General features: G+C 42.1%; 1 long non-coding RNA gene across 1 annotated transcript in view; it reads left to right on the forward strand.

The window, feature by feature from the left end:
• Window positions 1–11,039, forward strand: part of LOC134474201 (uncharacterized) — a 75,339-nt gene extending 64,300 nt beyond the window's left edge. Inside the window, exons 2-3 of the long non-coding RNA XR_010044869.1 lie at window positions 7,795–7,989; window positions 10,697–11,039. This is a non-coding gene — a long non-coding RNA (uncharacterized LOC134474201). The remainder of the gene's footprint in view (window positions 1–7,794; window positions 7,990–10,696) is intronic.
• The last annotated feature ends 5,630 nt before the right edge of the window (window positions 11,040–16,669 follow it).

The raw sequence follows: 16,669 nt of genomic DNA on the forward strand, positions 1-16,669 counted from the left end.
CTTCCAAACTCTCTCTAGTCTTCATGTTTCTTCACACCTTCAACACTAGGGTTGGTGAGAGTCCCCTGGACCACTGTCATGGCTCCAAACTCGCCAGTACTCCAGCCACCTGTATTCCCTTCCTATGGCACAGCCAGGGTGAGCTCTAGAATATGTAAACCTGTCCATGATACTCTTCTGCTGAAACCCTTGAAAGCTACTCAAGGGATCTAGATAATATCTTTACAGACCCAGAGCTTTGTAAATCTGCACTGATTGGTCCTCTCCATCATTTCTTTGTCATCTAATGCCATGCTTCCTTCTCTTACGATCTATGTTTCTTCTTAGTTTGTCATTTTGGCCCTTAAATTTACTATACTCTGTCTCCACTCATGTGTTTTTCCTTTGTCTGAAATGTTCTCAAAACTACTGATTAACTCCTATGCAACCTCCAGCTCCCCAACTGAAGCAAACTCCCATCCTTGACCTGAGAGGAGGCTATTACACATGCTCCCAATGTATCCAAAGGTTGTAATTATGTATTTGAGAGACTGATGCCCATTTCTTTCACTAGAATGTCTATTCCATGGGGTAGAGAGTAGTGCTTTTCTTGGTGTACATAGCATTGTGCCTGGAAGGAAGGGCAGTCTCCATAAAGACTTGTTGAGTGAATGGATGAATGAATACACTATCGTGTTCTTTTTTCATATCAGTGAGTGTTGATGATACTATTATAGAGTGAATAAATGAAGGTTCCCAGTCTGGAGAGAAAAGGTAGGCATGGTACTAATCAGAGTCTGGGTGGATTCAAGTGTTTCTGACAGGCAGTTGTGCTGTGCTTCTGGGTTTCTCCAGAGCCTCTGTGTAGACCTCTCCTCCGTTCTACTCCCTTCATCCGCATCTGTGACCTGGAAGAGCCTTTCTTTCTTCTGGCCCCATGGCCTTGTTAATGCTTGGGATAATAAAGTGAGGGGCTTAGCTTTACATTCCCAGCCGTGCTTCTGACCAGACACAATGTAGCACTTAAAAGCTGCTGGCCTCCTGGGACTCCTCTCCTCCCATTAATTATTGGCAATGCAAATGAAGCATTAAATTACAAGCAAGAGAGATTTTGTTCAGAGGCTTGAATTCGCAATCACATGGACAGGAGGAGATCAAACATGGGACTTTCTTCTAGTCCCCCAAGTATCTGCAACCTCTGTGCCACATGAGGGGCAGGGAAGCCAGGGTTTGGAGAGAGAATCCGCTACACTTGTGTTCCCAAGTTTTGCAGGATTCAGGTCCCCGGGAGGGTTTACTGAACACAGGTGGTTAGACCCCTCTTCCTGGAGATTCTGATTCAGTTAGCCTGGAGTGAGGCCCCAAACTGTACATTCCCAACAAATTCTCTTGTGACATTGATGCTGCTGTCTCTGCGGACCCCAGTCTGAGAACCACAGAGCTATGCTACTCTCCCTCCCCCACCTCCTCTAGCTCAATGCCTCCTACGCAATACTTTAATGTGGATTTCACTTCCCCGGAGATTTTATTAGAGCACAGATTCTGATAGAATAGGTTTAACATTATTAAGTAGCTCCTAGGCAATGTGGATGCAGCTGCTCCAGTGAGGACCAGCTATTGAGAACCAAGGCTGAGAGACACAATGCAACACGTGCACCCACAACTTCAAGGTAGAGACATTTCTTTGGGCTCACAGTTTACTCCTCCATTGGCCAGCTCCAAGGCAGAACAGCAATGCAGGGGGACCTAGCAGAGGAAAAGCTGCTCATGTCATGGCAGTCAGGTATCAGAGGAAGCAGAGAGGAGCTGCAGGGAGATGCACTCTTCCGGGTCACACCACCCCAGGGACCTGCTTCTATTGAGGTCCCACCTCCTAACACCAAGTCAGCTGTAGTGGCCTCCACGATCCAGTCACCTTCCAAAAGCATGAGGTTTGGAAGGCCATTTAAGGTCTCAACCTCAACACTGAGATGTCAAGAATATGTTAGGAGACCCCAGAAAGCTGCAGGTACCAAAGATTATCCCTCTAAGTTTTCCTTTTGGCCCAGCCAGTAGGAATCAAACTCCAGTGTCTATAAGCTAGAAGACGATTTTGGCTAAGCTTCGGGAGAAAACCTGGTCTTCCTTTATCTCCCTTTGCTGGAGAGGCTCTCACTCAGGATGCCAAATAGGTGTGAAGAAACGGGAAGAGCTATACCGCACAATCACACTCCCGGGCCAGCCAAATGAAGTCTCTCTGCTGGGAGTCAGATTTCATGAAGCCTTTCCCCTGGGTTTAAGAACATGGGCTGTGTAGTTAAGAAATAAGGTTCCAAATTTTGCATGATACAACATGCATAAATTGCCTTCCATGGTACCTGGTACTAGGTGCACACTTAATGGCAACTATTGCCATTTTTAAAGAGAAACCACTAATTATAGTAGAATGGAATTTCATATGCTACGAAATTGGTAGCTTGATAGCCTATAAAACAGTAGGACTTTTGGCCACTGGGATTTCCTGTTTTCTGCCTGGCTCACTCCTTGATTTATGGACATAGTCCATGTATACTGGTTGAGAGGAAGGAACAACTCAAGTCTGGGTAAAGTAGGGAATACTGAAGCACATGGAAATTGTCCAAAAGTAAAGAATTGTGGAAACGTGAATTCTTTGTTGGAGGATTTTTTTTGAGACACTGTTTCACTATGCAGTTCAGGCTGGCCTTGAACTGACTTTGTAGCTGGGTTGATCTCGTACTCACAGAAATCCTCCTGCCTCAGCCTTCCAAGCACTGGGATTGCAGGCTAGCAGAAATGTGAATTCTTGAACATAAGTACTTCTGGATCCTACAGAACCTTGCTCAGTTTCTATATAAAACTGGTCACTGTATTCCTGGAGGGTTACATGTTTGACAATACATGCGAAAGTGCATGGTTAATATGTACTTAATTTATGCTTTAATAGCATAAATAAAAGATTGATTGTCTTAACATAGTGAGATAATTACCTAACATCTTGAGTTACGAGAACATTAATGATGAAATGGGAATGAGTGTACTCAGTCTGCAGGTTTTGTGTTGGATTCACCTTTCAGGCTGGCTGTGATCTGTTAGAAATACCTCTGAGCTTCTTAACATTATTTGCTGAACGGGATGCAGGCCTCCTCCGCAGCCCTAAGTGGAGGAAGGGCAGGCAGGTAAGGACCCTGAGAAGAATCACTTTGGCTGACCAGGCAGGGAGCTGGTAAACCAGTATGGCAAGGAAAAAACCCGAGTCTCCCTCCCCATCCTTTCCTCAGCCTAATGCATCTCATTTATTGTTAATGCTGTTTCCAGAGCTCATTTGCAAACAGTCTAAATAAAACATCAGCAGAGAGCAGGCGGGGTGGGCCGCTCCATCTTCCACTGCTGCTTCCACCACATCCCTGCCCTCTTTCCTTTCCTCCAGACCCTTCACTACTCTGATCAACAACCTTTACCTAATTGGCTGGTCATCAAACACCCAAATAGGACTCCAGGGCTCTTGCAGGGATAGTGAAGACAACAACTCAGCATTTGCTTTTGTTTTCCTGGATAGAGGAACACAAAACAAAAAACAAAAAATAACAACAAACTCTGGATTTTCCCAGGACTTTACAGAGGGGAGCTGGGAATAAAATATCTACTCAGCTCAACCCAGGGAACTGCTGCCACCCACAGGAAGATGGCAGAAGGTTAGCCCAGAGCAAGCCGTGTGATTCAGGTGCCGCCTCATGGGCTATAAGGCCCAATGGTTGCTACCACAGGGAACATAATTTGACTAATGTGGCAAACCTATGCATAACCCTAAAATAAAGCCGGTTAGAAAAAGCACCGCTGTGAAGGCATGGAGTGGGCGTAACACACACACACACACACACACACACACACACACACACACACACGCGCAGTCACACAGAAATAAAGTTCCTTTTATTCTCTAGTTTACCTTAATTATTAAGTATCCTGATTCTTACAGCAACCACTTCCTTGTGTTTTTACTTTTTATTTTTCCCCTTGTGTTTTTATAGCTCTACCAAAAAACATGCATCTGAAGATGCCATAATTTAGCCTCGCCAATTCTTAAAACCTGACTGTGCCTGAAAAATGTTTAACCTCCATGCTCCACTTAGATATCCTTAGTCTTATAAACTTTCCATTTAGGAACTAGAGCCTTTAACTTGTCAAAGTTTCCCACAGTCTGGATTTTGCTGATTGCATATTTAAGGAACAGTTCAATACATTCCTTTGAGCTTTGTATTTCCTGCAAATTGGTAGCTAGATCCACAGGCTTGATTAGACTTAAATTTGATCCCTTTGGTAAGATTATAGGTAGTGTTCTGTTTTTCATCAGGAGGCAAATAATGTCTGCACAGCTCCCTCTTTGCGATGTTAGCAGCTGTTGATGTTCAGTTCCTAGATCCATTAATTCATCAGGGACTGGAAAATGGTAATGTTCCGATTCTATCATTTCCTTTTATGAGCTGAACACTTCCACAAAGAGATGGTTTTATTCATCTATGATTTGGTTACCCAGTAGTATCTTTCACAAAGAAAAGACAGAACAAATACTTGATTCTTGTTATCAGTTTTTAAGATAATGAAAACATGCTTTTCATTTTGCAAAAGTGGCCAGTTATTTTCAACTATCACTAGAAACCTATGGATTTTAATGTATTTGATAGATTTAAATATGCTTATATAATTTTGATCCTTGTCAAAATAAAAGGTCTCATTTTTTGGCACCAGGTTTTACTTAACCTTCTCACTTGGCTCTGGAGGCCTTGTGACTAGTTATCTTCAAAAGCTTCCCTGCTGTATAGAATGACCTGTTCCAGGTTTGTCTCCTACTCTAGTTCTGAAACCAGACATTTCTCCGTGAAGCACTGATTTCTTTTAGCCGGATACAGTATTTCAAGTCTTCATCCAGGGGTTGGGGTATGGCTCGGTGGTATACCACAGAGCTAAGTCATTGTAGAAATTTCTTTCAGGTGGACAGAGCTAGGAGGAGAAAGATTCAACACATGTTCCATTAGGCTTTAGTATTTAGTTTGAAACTCTAATTTGTTCAAATGCATTTGTTATATTAGGGAACAAGTAGAGCATAACACAAATTTTGTGTTTCACTATGAATGATTTTATACAAGAGAAATGTTAGGTGCATTCAGAAAACTTCATGAAGCCACATTAAGCCATGTAAGAATACATAAAAGCACAAAAAGAAACCAGGAGTAACTTTTTCAAAATCAGAGAGAAAGCACATCGTATATGCAAAGATTTTAACAGAAATTGCCAACTCCTGCAAAAGTGCAGGAACCCTTTATACTACGAATGAGTAATTTAGTGACTTCAAGCATCGTTGCAATTTCCAGAGTTTTTAGCTATCAGGTGAAATGGTGAGTGTTACAGAGAAAGCAATGAAAGAATTTTCAGTGGTGACAGAGACGTTAACTAAAGACAGTTAACGAAACATTAGATAAAATTTTCAACTTTGATGAAACAAGTATCTATTACAAATGCATGCAATAAAAGACTTCTATCATGAAGGTGATGTCTGACCCAGGATATGAAAATAGAAGAGATCGTGTAACTGATTTTCAGTGGCAGTGCCTACCGGGATAATGAGCTGCACCCATCCGTGGCTGGTCTGACAACTTTCTGCCCAGTTCTAGATGATTCCCCATTCCCCACTTTACACCTCCAAAACCCACAGCCGCAAGAAAAGTCCCAGTCTTTTTCATGGCAAGCTGCCCTGTTTATTGTAGTATGTACACATTTCTTTACCATTTAACACATGTAGGAGTGTGCTACCACTTTTGTTAGATTTCTACATTTTCATAACTTGTCACTGATGAAGCTCTTGAGCGTTTTTCTCTTATCCCTATTTCTACCATAATCCCAGTGGTTTTTAATGTGTGATTTTGTACACTGTAGTGGATTGTTTGAAAACTTACATTCTAGCAAAACACAGGTACGTTTTTGTGAGTGTATACTGATACTTCCAATTCAACTTCAGGACTGTAAAGATTTTACTTAACCTCATCCATGGTAATCTGCTCCTCCCATCACACATGCCAATAATCCTGGTTCTCAGGGACACAGGAGACATATAAAATACTCTGTAATTACCCATTTGTTTTTATGCTACCATACACACCTGATAGCCTCAGAATACCTTAGACTGAAGCTCTACTCTCATCAAGGTGTCTGGACATTATCCAGTCTGTTGAATGCCAGTCCAAATAAGGCAAAAATTTCGGGTAGGGTGAACTGTCTCTCTTCTTAAACTGGAATATCCATTTTCTCCTGCCCTTTAATACCACAGATCCTGGTTTTTAGGCCTTTAGACCCTGTAACTCTGGACTTACCCTGCAACTTTGTACTGGGAGTTACACCATTATCCTCTATGTATCTATAGATTGTAGACAACATAGCATGAGACATCAGCCACCGTAATTATATGAGCTGGTGCTAGTAAGTCTTTTATTATTTATCTAAATATACAGCTGTCCCTTGGTATCCATGAAGATCTGGTTCCAGGACACTCCGTCTGTATCAAAATCTGTAGATACCCAAGTGCTTTATGTTAAAGAGTGCAGTGTTTCCATATAACCTACATCCTCCTATATATTTTTACTCACTTGCAGATTATCTATTTATACCCAATACAGTGTAAATACCCTAGAAGTAGCTGTATTATTTATGAAATAATGACAAGGAAAAAAAGTCTGTTCATGTTCATACAGAAGGAATATTGTTGAACTGTGCTTGGCTGAACCCACATGACCTGCCGCAGAGCCTGCAGCGATGGAGGGCTGACTGTGTCTATCCTATTGGTCCTGTTTCTCTGGAGAACTCTGACAAAGACAATTGAGTAAAAGCCCTGCTAGCTCAGCTGCTGTCCCCACGGTGACCTGCCAAGTTTCCAGGTGTCAGTTTGGGGTTATCCCTTTTCTCCTCTCCCTCCTTCATGTCTGCTGGTGCCTTGCAGATCTGGAAGCCATGGATGGTTCATTCCTGCTTGTTTATTCGGGCTCATGGTGATTTTGTCACTTACCCTTGTTTTAAATGTTCTTGGATTTTCAGTTTTTCACTAATTACTCTGTTTTATGTGGAAATCATAGGGGGCTTAAAAACTATGCCATCCTCATTACTATCATTCCAGAATCCTTTTCTGATCACCATTTTCATAGTTTATTTGGCTTTGAATATAAACACTGATTTTGATATAAATGTTAAATTTTTGTAAGTGAAATCTATTTAACCTTTCCCCTTTGTTTTTATGTTGAAAATATTCTTTGACATGAAAATGTTGGGTAAAAATCTTTCCATGATTTCTTTTGATATTTGAAGCTTTATTGTGCACATATTTGTCCTTTATTTCATTCTCTTGAAAATTATATTTTAAATACTGGAGAGAAATATCTAAATTAATTGTTCTTCCTCACATACTAAGCTTTTCCAATTCTATTTATTTGAATTTGTAATTCCTCCTTTCTTATAGATCAATGATAAATAACAAAGTATATATCTAGGTTATCTTTTTTTCATGCCTAGCCATTTTGTAATTGGATCATAATGATTATTTACTCAACTTAATAGCATGTTTCAAATCTTAGGGCATATCCCTTCTCACTAATTTCTTGTAAAAAAACAAAAATTAGTTGTTTTGCTCACATTATTTCTTAAAGACTTTCCAGCAGAGGAAAAATGAAAAAGTCAATTTTTTAGATACACATTTTGTTGTCGAATAATTTTCTTATTTAAAATGTAGCTATGTCTGCTTTTTTTTTTTTTTTTTTTTACATTTTCCTAAAGGTATGCAACATCTCAGCAGGTGCTGGACGTGCGTGGTATCTTAAGATGGGCTGACAAGGCTCATGACAGCTTATTCAAAGCTGGGAGAATACATTTGAAAGAAGGTTTTTGCGTCTGACATTAGACCTGATCAGAAGGATGATAGGACAGCTGCTGAGCTCGGGAGCACCCTCTGAAAAGTCATGGTTCAACCAGGTCAGTGAGACTTCTTGTGCCAAAAGACTTGCATTTCCAACTGTGAGTCAAGAGCTGCTCAACACTGATAGGTCTGAGATGAGGAAAACCTTTTGTCCACAAGTAACAAGAATTCAGCACCAAACTTCAGTCCAATAATATGTAAGTGCAAGATAGTTGGGTGGAGCTGGGACTGTGAAATGAGGCCATGAAATGGAGCAGTTACATGAAATGCAAATCCAAGAGCTTGATCTCTCAAAGTTGCTGAAACTCATTGACCTGCATTGTCCTAAGTCTACGGAAGTGATCCATTATATTTGCATACTGGAGCTGATGTTTTATAAGAAACGTTTAGTCCTAACCCAGTCTTGCCTTCCTGAGACAAAATTGAAAACAATTAACAGGTTCAACAAATACAATATGAATAGTCCTATCTTGTAGATAAACTTGGAAGAATAATCTAGAATGTCTCACAGAGCATCAGCCTTGTGCCTCATCTAAGACCCAATAGATTTTATCTGCAGCCTACTTTTAAAAGGAATCAAATAGTGAAACTCAGCCCTCAGATAGATGCAGAAATACTACACGGAAACAGGCAACTCATGTCTGTTGGTCATGAATCATCCAGTGCCTTTGACCCACTACGCTTTTTCTGTTTTAATTTTGTTTTGTTTTCTGTTTTCAACAGTTAGAACTTTCAATACACCTGCCTAACTCATTCAAATTTAGAGCTCCACAAACTCTTTTTATTCTTCTAATGTGCCTTTGGGCAGGAGGGTGCAGCCCTGGTTAGGTGAAGGGACTTGCCCAGAAACTTGTCTGCAGAAAAGTCAGAACCCATATGGTCAGTGCTACTGAAGGGCAGTGGTACACACAGATTGTGTGAAATTCTCATTTTACACACGGGCAAATGAGACAAAGAACAAGATCATGTGGACCAATTACCAAGGGAATTCTATAGGTAAGAAAAGAATTCTGGGAATTCTACAGGTAAGAAAAGGATTCTGAGAATTCTACTGGTAAGAAAATCATTAAACTGCAAACCAGTCACTCTTGTATCAATACCTTTCCCAGAGGGCACAGTCTTAAAAACAGCCACAAATAGAACAAGCAAACTGCATTCTAATTACCTAAAGAACACAATAAGGAATGATTTTAAGCTAGCAGGCCTTCCATAACATCATAAGTAAAGTCAATACATTGCTTAGTACATGGAGTAATTAGAATTTAAGTAATAGAAAAGACTATCCATTATAAAACATTACCACAAATTACTTGCTGCACAAACAGCTTCTTTTGCTATTATTAATAATTTTAGCTACTGATTTTCTGTAATTTTAAGCCACAGTTTTCCTCTGGATGAACAGATGAGCAGGACTGCAAAGTTGTATCCCCGCTCATGCCAATAAAAATGTGCCAGCACCATGCATGCCCTGTTGCTGACTCTCCAGAGCTAGCTTGCTTTTCAGCTTCTGTTCTTGGCTGTCACAGAAACCTAAGAGAATCAATGGCATAATATTTGCCCATTACGGATAGAACTAGCCTTGATATTAAAATCAAGCATCCAAGAAAATGCCTGAGGCAACATTTTCTATTTCAGAGCATGGTTTGCTCGATGAAATCCTTCCGCCTTGTATGAGCAGCTCAGTACTGTGGGGATGCATCTTGCTGGGAAGTAGATCACAAGTGATTTATTAGGAAGCCTAGGTCTGTAGTTCAGCAGATCAAGGTGCAGGTTTACACTCTTCTGTAATCTCCAATGTGGGATTTAGGATAAATCATTTAACGAATTTGAGGTTTCATTTTGTCCTATTGTAACAGGTAGATGGTGCCCCCAGCCATTTATTTCACAAGAACCTGGGCATGTATTTGTGGGGTGGGGGTTATAGCTAGTATTAAACCTTAAGTATGGGGCAGATGATAGAATGGGAAAAACTTTGCTGTCTTTTTCTCCTTTACAATAAGTTGTCTATTAACTTTGGGGCTGATTACAATTGGATAAGCCAGGGACAAAGGTGTGGACCCTGAGTATTCTTTATCCTTCTCATCTCCTCTGAAAGACACACACACACACACACACACACACACACAGAGTCAGGTACAGCTAAATTATAGAGCTGACACTTACTAAGCATCCTTGACATGCAGTGCCATCTTTAGATGTGACATGAATTTTTCAGCAACTTTATGACCTAAGGCATCCATACCACTTTTTCACAAATAAAGAAACGAACACAGTGTTTCGTATTTGTCAGCTCACTGTGCTAGCCAACTTTCTCATCACTGTGACACAGTACCAGCCATCCACATGTTAAAGGGAGAAAGCTTTAATTTACCTCATGGTTTCGGGAAATTCAGTTCATGGTTGGCTGGTTCCAAGGCAAAAGCATCATGGCAGAAAAAAAGCTCAGTTTATGGCAGCCATAAAGTAGAGAAGGGAATCGGCACCAGAATGGAATGGGAGAAAGATAAGCTAGAGTACCCAAGGTCACATGTCCAAGACCCACCTAGACACCCTCAGAAGTGCAGTCTACCAATCCCCAGGACAAATCCCAGTCAATCAGCTTGACATCCTACTCTAGCCCCCACAGTCACAGTCACAGCAAATGACAAAGGCAAAGACATCAGTTTAAGAAATTTTTAACCAGCCTGCTAAATTGTGAAGCTTACAATTGTTGTTATTGAGGTGGGCTCCTGTCCTGAATCCTGGCCCCTATTCCTGTCTCAGGAATCTGCATCTAACTACATGGGAGACAATTTCTCACTCCAAGGAATCTGCGCAGAAGGCGTCCCAGACCCTACTTCCGGGTGGCTCTCTACAGTACATGCAGAGAATCCAGTCCTGGCTCCTGATGACCATCAAGATGGAACCTTTTGGAGGACTGAGAATTCATTGTTGGGTCCCCAGACTCCTACCCAGAGTTTTCCACTAGTGGATAAATGTTTGACATAACTAATAAGTCTCTTTCCCTCACACATATACACCCTAGGGCTGGTGACTTGTGGCCTTCAAAAGTTCAAGACTGCCTTCCTGAACTACTGGGTTTATGATCCCATCCCTCAGACCAAAATCCCTTTCCATGCCTGTCCTCAAGAATAACTGCTTGGGCTGGGGACAGTAGAGGATGGCCATGCCTCGAATTCTGCATTTGCCTCTGACCTGATGCTGGGGTTCTAGTGATTCTTTACCATAGCCCCCTGGCCCAGTTGGTCCCAAGACACTTGCAAGCCCTTTCTCTAGGAGGATGGGTGACTGGAGAACAGAGAATGTCCCTCAGAGCAGAGAACCCTTGTCTCTGCTCTGCTACACCCCTATCTGCTGCCTCTGAGCTAGTCCCACTACCCTATTTTAAAAGGTGGTTCAATAAAACAGGAAATGAAGAGCAGAGAGACCATATTCTTTGGCTGATCAGACTTTATAATAAACGCTACAAGATGGAACAGGAATAAATTTATGAACTATCTGAGCTGCAATTTCTTGATTTCAAAGCAATTCATTTGTGGGGAAATGTCAACTCCAATTGAAGAGGAAAACAAACTTCAACACTCAGTCTGCATTCCTTGCACTGAGCAGTTGCCCAGGCAATAAATTGTAATCCTTGGAGAGCCCAGCTAGTGTTGTGCAGGGTGTGGTGGCAGTTTGTTTCTGTGCATCACCAGCACAAGCCTCGTGCCTGCTCCTCTACAAGCTCACATGTTCACCTCTCCTCCAGCACTGCCCCTTGCCTGGCTTGGAAGGGGTATTGGTCCCTCAGCCACAGCTGGTGTAGAAACTTCTGAACTCAAGGTCAAGGAGCCACCCTGCTGCTGACAGCAGGAGCCACCATGGCTCTCAGTAGCAGAAGCCAGGCTGGATGGAAGAGAGGCTGCCTCAGCATTCAGAAAGTTCACCTGGATCAATGAGAAATGAGTGAGAGAACTGAGAGGCCAGTCCAGCATCTAGGCGGACACTGCTTCATGAGCTAATCAGAGGCCCAGCTTCTGGGCAGGGTGGCCTGGATGACACCTCAATGTCCTACAGGAAAGCTGAATTCTGTTCCAAAGCACTGGTCACTCAGGCATCCAGACAGTGACTCCAAATGCCCTTAGATTTTGCTTTTATTTGTTTCCTGGATATCTCAGGAAGCCACAGCACCTGAACTTAAAGCTAGAGCTCTTCTGGCGCCCTTACTACAGTTGTTGAAAGATTTTTGGCAAAAGTTTCTCTTTTATTTTTTTTTCCTTGTAAAGTAGGTAAATTCTTTGCGATTCCTTGTAAGTTCTTTGCCTCTTTCCTCACTAGCTTCCTGGGGGATTGACTACAGGATCCTTTTAGGAACACTCGTTCTTTGCGGGGGAAGCAACTCTCTCTGGGCTTTCCTCCCTCCTGCCCTGCATGGCTGCCCATGGTCTTTTTAGAGCCTCTTCTTTGGTCCTTGGACACTGGCCTCTCCAAAGTTCTCTCCTCCATCACATCCTTCTAGCTCCTTGTTGTCTTCCCAAGTGTCCCTGTCCAGACCCACTGTTTTAGTGTCCACCAGTATGTCCACTGATGACCCAACTGTGACCCCTCTCCTTAGTTCTAGCCCCATGTCTACTGGAGTCTCCACTTGGATGTCTCACAAGCCTCATATATAGCAGAACTGAGCTTATCATCTCCTGTTTGTATTCCCTATCTCTTGTATTTTGTCTGCATTCTACATACACAGAAGAATAGACATCTTCAACTAACTCCTTTGTACACTACTGTGTCCTGAAAATTCTGTTTCCCAAATATCTTTTGAATTTCTCTGTCAGATGCACTGTCTCCTAAAACATGCCTTTGCTTCTAGCGTGGCTCTGTCTCAGCCTCAGCTACAATAATGCTACATCCTGCAGAACTTTAATTTCTCAGTAGCTTACAAGTGAAACATTTACTCCTCCCTTATGAGATTTTGGGAGCAGGTGGGCCAACTCAGCTTCAGGCTGCAACAGCTGGTGGCTTCCCTCCGTGTGCTTCCCATCTTTCTCCTGGGCCCAGTAAGTTGGTCACAGGTTGTTGTTCTCATGGCAATGGCAGAAGTGCAAGACAGAAAATGGAAGCATCCAAAGTCTCTTAAGCCTGGGCTTAGAATGGCACATGGTCACCTCTGCCCACATGCCAACAACCCAAGCAAGCCATATGGACTGGCCCAAAGTCAAGAGGTAGAGAAGCACGTTCAGCTACCCATGCCATCATGGCAAGGGCACAGATGCAGGAAACAGTGAGTACTGGGGCCCATGAAGAAATCTACTCCTCTTGGTTTTTAACCATGAAAATCTGATTATATCACTTCCTGTTGTCTTTGAGATTGAGCTAAATTCATCATCTGACCTCAGGTTAGCTGTCTTCTCAAGCAGTAGTCACATACTGCTCCTGCATACTGAATTACCTTTGTTTTCAAAAATTTCCTGAGCTTTCATATCTCCAGGATTTTTCACAGCCAGTTCCTTAAATTGGAGCATTTCTTCATCCTCTTCCCTACCCCAACATGGTCTCCATCTCCTGCTTCATTCTTCTAAATCTGTTTGTCTTTGGAGATCTCTGCAAACACCACATCCTCCAAACCTCTCTGACCCCTTAATTAGGCCAGGTTGTCTTCCTATCATGAAGAGCATTCTTTTGTTCCTCGCTCTTGTCCTGTTGTAACTCTTAACCACCTGCATTGGAATTACCCAAGGAGACAGACAGAGTCTCTTAGACCCAGTATTACCAGTCGTAGTGCCACAGGTGGTCACAGTGTCAGGGTCATACCAGTGCAGGTGCTTTGTGAATACTCAAGAAAATATTTGTCATGAATGGACAAGGTGTATCACATGAGCCTGTGCCCATGAATACACAGTTTAATACCCTTGTCTTTTCTTTTTTCCCCACATTTGTCTTTTTTACTTTTGCAATAAAATAGATAAATTTAGCTTACATAACTGTGTATCTAAGGGTCAAAAAGGCTCTGGTCTAGTTTATGAGAAACTTCTCAGATTAGAATACAAAGTTTTCCTCATTTGGAATGGAGATCTGGCTATTTACATATTAGCACATTTTAAAAATAATGTTTCTGTCGCAGACCCAGTTGGCTGTTCCATACTCAACAGCAATTCTCTCTTCTCTTTCAGCAGGGCCCACTTCTGCTTGGGGGCGATATATCCATTCCAAATGATGACTCCGGTTGGAATAAGCCAATCAGAGAATCTCATCCCTATTTCCAGTGTGTTTATGTGACCTGCCTGGCCAGGAATCTGAGGCCGAGTTCACAAGCTACTCCGGAAGGGTGTCCTCTCTGATAGCAGAGGGAGCAGCAGGAGGAGAAAGGGTCTTCCCCTTCACACTCTTCAGTTGTGGTCGGGAAGATGTTTTGTGAGGTCATGCTTCTTGGAATTATGGCTGTCATCTGACTGCCATGTGGAGAGACATTACTGACCTCCTGAGAAAGAGCAGAAAGATAGAGCCAGGGTCCCTGCTCATTCTGAGCCAGTGCTGGCCTCTGAGCTTTCTGTTACAGAGAATAATTAGAGCTTAGGCCACTGTTAAGTGGTTATTCTGTTATTTGTAGCTGAAATAATTCCTGACACAAATGGCTTTGAAATTTACTTCTGACTACCCTGAATTTCTTATTAACAAATATCAGATACATCAGATCACTGTGCTCAGTTATTTTACACAGTTTTCTCAGGGTCTCAAATGTTTTCACAGCTGGCTGTTATTGACTGTTGCAGCCAGCATACTGGAGGATGGACTTCCTTGGCCTGAGGATTCTGATGTTCTTTTTATTTATCCATCAGTATTATATTCCTTACTCTTTTCTTATTATATTCCTCAACTCTACATAGAAACTGGCAGAGGTAGAACTTCTTCACCTGTATTTTGAGACTTTCCTGGGACTATTCATGTGTGTGGTAATGAGAATGGTGTCCCCAACCCCCAGAGTCATAATTCTCAGAACCCATAAATATTTGACTTTATATAGCAAAAAGAGTTTTGCAGATGAGATTAATTTAAAGTCCCTGAGATGGGGAGATTACCCTAGATATGTGGGTGGGCACAGTATAGTCACAAAGGTCTTTAAAAGTGCTAAGGGAAACAGACATGAGGGATGTGTGGGTATGGAGGAATGGTCAGAGCTGGAACGTTGTTGGTTCTGAGGAAACAGACATGAGCCAAGGAGTGCAGGCAGCCTCTGGGAACGGGAGAGGCAGGGAGAAGGTTTTCCCCTAGAGCTTCCCAAAAGGAGCAAGCTCTGCCAACATCTGGAATTTGGTCTGATGAGAGCCACCTCAGACTTCTGACCTCCAGAATTATAAGCTACTGGTTTGTGTTATTTAAACTACTAGATTTGTGGTGATTTGTTAGAGCAGCACAGAAAACTAGTACAGTGGACTGGCCTTGTTAACATCAAAACTTGGCCCTCCTGGTCCAGGCAAGTGTCTGGGTATGGCCTGCCTGGAGAAGCAACCACAAAGCATGAACTCTGGCCACAGCTTGAAAGATGGGGCTCAGTATTGGAGTATACTAGTGTTTGGAAATTATCAATAAATAGGCTGTTCTTTCTAAAGAGGAAAAAAAAAATCTTCTATAGTATGAAAGCCCATAAGCCCAGGCAAAGTTGGCTGAGAATTTCAAAGATTTCCTTTAACACTTTGGAGCCAGAACCTCCTACTCCACTGACTTCTCATCCACCCCGCCCCATGTGTTTTTCCCTTGCTGATGCTGGCGGCTGCTTGGAGTGTCTCTCTTGCATTGCCGTGCTGCGTGTGACCAGTGAGACCTCAGTCCAGGCTGCGTGCGGCAGAGGGTACTCCAACTCCAGTGCACTGGAAAGATGCAGGCTTTTCATTTTATCAACAGCAGTGGTAGATGGGTCTTTCGTTCAACAAATGTGAATTAAATGCCAATTCATGCATGGTGCAAGATGCTGTAGTTACAGTGTTAAACAAAATATATAAAGTAATAGAAAAAGTCCTCACCGCTCACTGTAAATTCTCTTGAGAAGACAGACACTGAACCTAATGACAACAAATACATATAAAACATTTGCAGTAAGAGCCATGAAGGAGAATAAGACATGAAGAGAATAAGAGGTCACCAATTTAGATTGGAGGGACCAGAGTTAGTATTTCTTAACAAATGAAGTGTAGCTTGAAACCTGAAAGATAAGAAGGAATTCAACAAGGAAAAACTGGGAAGAGAGATCCAGTCCAAAGGAACAGAATATACAAAAGCCCTGAGGTAGGAAGGAAGGGACAGGTTGCTATGGCAGTTGTATAGTTGATAAGAAGAGAATGTGGGAGGGGCTTGTACCTATTTAAAAGCTATGGTGTTTTTAACCTTAAGTTTTAGTTTTCTTTTGCCAATCTTTCTGTGGGAATAACTATAGATGCCCATTTACTGAAGAAAAAAATGGCATAAACCAAGACTGATGACCCCAAACTCCACTGTCTGAAGTAGCCTGCAGCTTGTCCCCTCTCTAGAGAGTGAAGATGGGGCAGGTGGGAAGGAAGCCAGCATCATTCATATAATTTCTGCCCATATCTTTATTCCTGGAGCAACTTTTTTGCTGAAACCTCCAGAGCCTTTCAAAACAAGAATCATTACTTGTATGAAGAACTTTCCATGCAATTCAGATGAAAGGCTGCAGTAGGCTAACGAGGGTCAGTGATCTGGCAATTTAATAAAAGTGAACAGCTCAGCCACAGAAGATGATGGCTC

This window comes from Cavia porcellus, unplaced genomic scaffold, assembly GCF_034190915.1.
Source record: "Cavia porcellus strain 051 isolate PalLab524CR breed Dunkin Hartley unplaced genomic scaffold, mCavPor4.1 scaffold_31, whole genome shotgun sequence".
NCBI classification, from domain to species: Eukaryota; Metazoa; Chordata; class Mammalia; order Rodentia; family Caviidae; genus Cavia; species Cavia porcellus.